Below are 6,120 nucleotides of genomic sequence, written 5' to 3' on the forward strand. Positions count from 1 at the left end.
GTCTGGATGGTCATACACAGAGATGTAGTAGAGGAAAAAAAACACATATTTTTTCCCTGAATTCATGATACATTACTATAAAACATGTAGAAGTTGGAACAGCATCTATTATTTGGGGGGAAACAAAACAAACTAAACTTGACTTTAAAGAAAAGAGGGAGAGTAGGAAGTGGCTAAAAGTCTATAGCAGCTATAGCAATCCACATTGTTCATTACACACCAGCAAATAAGATATCTGCACGGGTCAGACAACTTTGCCATTCTGATCTTTACCATTAGTGGGGTTCAATTAGATGTAAAGTTTGGCCTTAGGGGGTGGTGACATAGATAAAAACCCCACCAATTTTAAACATAAAGGTCAGTCTACTTGTCATGAGGAGTACTACTCAGCCTATGCAAACAGTTGTATCATATCTTCTGTAGCCCTAGAGGGGCTTTCCAAAGTCAGAAAAATGAACCCTGGTGACGTCATCATGATGTCACCAGGGTCTTCTTGAGTTTCACTTCAAATATTTGACAGAAAAAACAGCGTTATAATTAGGGCCGTCAAAGTTAACGCAATAACGCATTAACGCAAATTCGTTTTAACGCCACTAATTTCTTTAACGCATTAACACAACTTAGGTTGTAGCGGGCTCAGTTTTAAAGCTAGAGTGAAGATGGTACCTTTACAGACATGCCCACTTTATGATAATCACTTGCAGTTTCGGGCAAGTCATAGTCAAGTCAGCAAACTGACACACTGACAGCTGTTGTTGCCTGTTGGGCTTCAGTTTGCCATGTTATGATTTGAGCATATTTGTTATGCTAAATGCAGTACCTGTGAGGGTTTCTGGACAATATTTGTCATTGTTTTGTGGTAATTGACCCCCAATAATAAATATATACATACATTTGCATAAAGTAAGCATATTTGCCCACTCCCATGTTGATAAGAGTATTAAATACTTGACAATTCTCCCTTTAAGGTTTATTTTGAACAGATAAAAAAAAAAGTGCAATTAATCCCAATTAACTATAGACATTCATCAATAATATTAAATATTTAATATTAATCAATTAAATATTTGGATTGATTGACAGCCCTAGTTATAATCTGTAGGCATGGAATTTAAAAGATGAGCACATTTAATTGGCAGCGAAGGTGTAAAAGATGAGATTGAGTTGCATTATGGGAATTGTAGGATTCAGTGTTTTGGGAGTTAAGAGCTAAAAGTCAGGATTTCTCAGCCCGTGCTGCACAGATGTTGACCATTCTTTTTAAAATCTGTGTCTTATGAGTCCCCTAACTTTATGGAAGTTCAATACTAAATTTCTGGATTGCCCTTTGATAGAGTGCTCCAGGGATTATGTATTTTTGTAGGCCAACCAGGACGTTAGCATCGCCCTGGTTCCCTCAACAAAGAGCCAATGGGATTTTTCAATTGGGTTTTGGATTACTGCAGAAAATAAGCTCTGTGGCAAACACATGTTTATGATACTTACACGTTTTGTTCAGCAAGATGATCTTCACAAATGAACACCACTTTTATGAGTTTTGAAGTGTGAATGCAATCGCCTGAAGTAAAAAGCTATACGTTAGGCTTGTAATGGAAATTCTGTCAATTTCCCTAGATGAGTCCTAATGAACGTTGAAATAAAGATCTCAAACAGATGTAATGTCTTTGTTGTATTTTATTCTTGAAAGAAGAGGCACTGGTTATACAGAGTCACACAGAGTCTGCAGAAGAGTTCACTGCAGGAGAATATTACAATGTGATTATATAGAAATCTACAACGGGGAGTGTGGGAAAAGGAGTTGTTTTCACACAGTGTCCCAGTAAGAGTCAACACTCAGTACTTTCCCAATACATGAGACAAAGAGCACACATTAAACAGAGTAGACAGTAACTTTCCACTGTTGCATAAAGAGACATCGCTACATACATAGTAATTTCCCATTATAGGCTATAAATGAACTACACCACGGTCGCATCAACGTGAGTACACAACAAGACTGTAGAGGCGGACGAGTCGGTGTGCTGACATTTAGTAGTCTCTTTTAGCCACTTGTTAGCAACCGCCTTTTTTAAGACACAAACGCTTCAAAATTCACGAGTGGGATATTTACTGACGTATTTTATGTCGTAGAACAAAACGTTAAAATCTCTTCAGCTTGTGTTAACCACAGACCTTATTTCGGGCATCTAACTATAAACCCATTCAAAAAACCGAGTGACATCGAGACATGGGAACCCGGAAGTGCTAAAATACTAACTAATTTTGCGGGTTTAAGGACTCATTCCTGCAGCACTCTAGTAATCCAAAAAAGTATTGATATTGTCAGAATTGGCTAAACCTTCATTAATGTATGCTGTACTGGCTGTACTGGCTGTGTAACGTTTAGGAGGATCTATTGGCAGAAATGTAATATAATATTCATAAGTATGTTTTCGTTTAGTTTATAATCACCTGAAAATATGAATCATTGTGTTTTTGTTACTTTAGAATGAGCCGTTTATATCCACATCCGGAGCGATTTCTCTTCACGGAGCTGGCCGCCATGTTTCTACAGTAGCCCAGAACGGACAAACCAAATGCTGGCTCTAGATAGGGCCATTCGCGGCCACCGTAGTTCTCCTACATGCTTGGCACACGGTAAAAATTGCAGTTGGTTGCAATCTGATACCTCACCGCTAGAGGCCGCCAACCCCTACACACTGGCCCTTTAACATGCTGACATTCAGCATGTAGCATATTAGAATCAGCATGCTATGTTTACAGTCCTATCAAATGTTCAGTCATTAACTGAAATATTAAATGTGGAGTTTCCATGCTGTCAGGTGATCACCGCCATCATTAGGATTAATCCTCTGGGTACTATGAATGTCTGTATCCACTAGTTGTTGACTCTGGAAGTGTCGAACCACTGACTGACAGTGCAACATTGTCATCCCCAGAGCTACACTGCTAGGAAAGCTAAAAATATACCTTTCATTTGGATAAAATTAATTTACTTTTTATTGGCGGATGATTGCCTGTAATATTGGTGGAATGGATGCTGTAGATTACCCACCTGAAGAGATGATTATGGCAAGCCTGGGAGAGAAATAAAAGAGATTAGACTGAGATCTGGAGGACAGAAAGCGCCAGGGGGAGGGGAAACACACCCAAACACCATCAGGAGGAGCAGCTTACTGGAATCTTCTGTTCCTGCAGTTTAAAATCATACAATGAAACATATGGAAAGGTTTGAACTGCTTCATTTGAGCGAGTCCCTTACCACACTGTGCTCATTCCAACACATCTCATGCAAGAGATAATACAGTCACTCATGAGTAGTCTCTCCTTTTGACTCTGTGCACATATTTCCTGCAACATTGAAACACCCTGTTGTATTAAAAGAAGAGAGAGAGCCTCTTAACATAACTCACGCTCATTAATGTCAAATGATTGACCCTCTCATTTGTGTTGTAAATGTATGGGTTGCAGCCAAAAGCTTTAATGAAATTCCACACACAATAAACACAGAGAGACATACTCAAACTCATTTAATCAGATTATATATGTGTATGAGTATGAAAAATGCAATCTTTTTAAATGACAGTTACTTGACCTACTAAATGGGAGCAGATTGTGATGCATAGCTCATGAGAGGAGGAGATGTAACCTGTGATACTGACGGGTCCTTCTCCAGATGCACTCACACAAACTATCACATTCTCCAATGTGTTCAAATTAGCAGATGTGTCTGTCACACGCCAGTCAGCTCCAACAATGTCAGTGTCTGGCTTTCATATTTCAGTCACTGTCATTCAGCACCTTGGACAGCACCTCAGACCTCCTTTAACACTGAGAGAAAATAAGCAATAGGGCAGCAACACAATCATTCAAAACCAGTGCACAGTACGTATAATATACACTCAGTAGCCACTTTATTTAGTTTATAATGTTCAGTTTTTGGTGACATTGCCGGAAATGTGTAAATGCAATGTTTATTATTGAGGTTAAAGATGGTGTTGTACTGAATTGTATTATTATGTGAGGCAGCTCTAATGATTTGTCCTACATAGAGTGGCAGAATATTAAAGGACTAGTGTGTAGCACTTAGGGGATCTATTGGCAGAAATGGAATATAATATTGATAAGTATGTTTTCTTTAGTGTATAATCACCTGAAATTAAGAATCGTGTTTTTGTTACCTTAGAATGAGCCGTTTTTATTTACATACAGAGCGATTCCTCTTCACGGAGCTGGCCGCCATGTTTCTACAGTAGCCCAGAACGGACAAACCAAACACTGTTAACTTTGACAGAGATCGTCCTATTAAGCGTTCTTATTGGCTGTTCATTCAACGGAGGCAGCTGTAAATCACTCGTGAACTCTGATCAAATGGACAAACTAGGGAGCGCTGATCAAATATGGCGGGTGGTGCTTGGTATTTCCTCAGCTGATCTCAACATGGCTGCCAGGTCACAAACTTTCTCATTTTACAGCTAAACAGTACACTACAAGATGTTTCTGAAAACATTTGAGGCGAGAAATAGACATTACAGTAACAGAATATTGATTCATATTTGATCAGCGCTGCCTAGTTTTAACCGTTTGATCGGAGTTTGCGAGTTATTGACAGCCGGCTCAAAGACGGCAAGGCTCCAGCTCGACTCTGGTTGTTTTCCTTTGGTCTGTGAAATCTTGAAGATACCATTAGGAGCACCGGAGGACAGATTCCCTGTCTCATGAACTACTGTCAGGATATAGTGACCGTTTTATAAAAACAACTTTTTTTAATCATATTTGCTCCAGTTCTACCTATTGCAGCTTTAACCCCCGTTATTCCACTCAGTTGCCGTTAAACAAGACACGGGAAACCTCTGTTGGTCTTGAGGAGCAGCAGCATTTATTTCTGCACCAACTGCAACTTCTGAGCTAAACTAACTCTGTCTTCTGCTCCACTGGCTCTCTTGTTCGCTTGCAAACAGTCGCCACCGCTCTCTCTCTCTCTCTCTCTTGCTTCACCACTCACCTCTCACCTACACACACACACTCTCCGTACTGGTTCTGCTATTCTCCAAATGACCTACGCTAAATGGCTCTTGAAAGGGCCATTTGTGTTTTCACGTCGGCCACCGTAGTTTTCCTACACGCTTGGCACACGGGAGAGGCAATCTGCAACTTTACCACTAGATGGCACCAGATGTTACACACTGTTCCTTTAAAAACACATCTGAATGTAATGCAGTTTAATAACTAACATATAACTAAAACATATAATTTAAATCCTCTACGACAGTGTCAACAAAAACTGTGTGTGTTTCTGTGACTGAAGTAGAAAGTTGGAGGCCATTTACCCTCAGTGATCCAGGTGTTTCTATGGACCAGGCTTTGAGCCTTGACCAGCATGTTAATTGTTTGGTTCGCTCCTGTTTCTACCAGCTGAGGAACATTGCTAAACTCAGGCCCATTGTGTCCCCAGCTGAGTTGGAAATGATTAGTCATGCCTTCATTTCCTCCCATCTTGACTACTGCAATTCTCTTTTCACCTGCCTTAGCAACACTTCCCTAAATCGCCCACACGTGGTCCAAAATGCTGCTGCCAAGCTTTTGTACAAGTCCTCCAAAAGGTGTCATGCTACTCCCATTTTGATTTCTTCACACTGGCTTCCGTTCAAATTTAGAATCCAGTTCAAGATTCTTGTGATCACGTTCAGAGCCTTGCGTGGTCAGGCGCCTGCCTACATTAAAGAGCTACTGCAGCACTACATCAGCAGCAGGTCTCTGAGGTCCTCTGATCGGGGTCTGTTGGTTGTTCCTCGCTCCAGGCTCAACACAAAAGCAGACTACGCTTTTGAGGTTGTAGTTCCTAATTTGGAACACTCTTCCATTGGACTTAAGATTGGTGGACATGTTTAAAAAGCAGCACAAGACCCATTTGTTTAGTGGCTTTTATGTTTTTAGCTTGATGTTTGCATTTCACATCTGTTGTTTTTTTTCTTTTACTTGCTATTTTGTCTTTTGTTTGGAAGCACTTTGTGACATCTGCTCTTAAAAGGTGCTATATAAATGAACTTATTGTAATTGTAATTATTATTATTATTGGTGCTAAGCCCAGACCTGTATGAAAATTGTGACTTGGTAGGA

This window comes from Sebastes fasciatus, chromosome 16 (genome assembly GCF_043250625.1).
Source record: "Sebastes fasciatus isolate fSebFas1 chromosome 16, fSebFas1.pri, whole genome shotgun sequence".
Lineage (NCBI taxonomy): Eukaryota > Metazoa > Chordata > Actinopteri > Perciformes > Sebastidae > Sebastes > Sebastes fasciatus.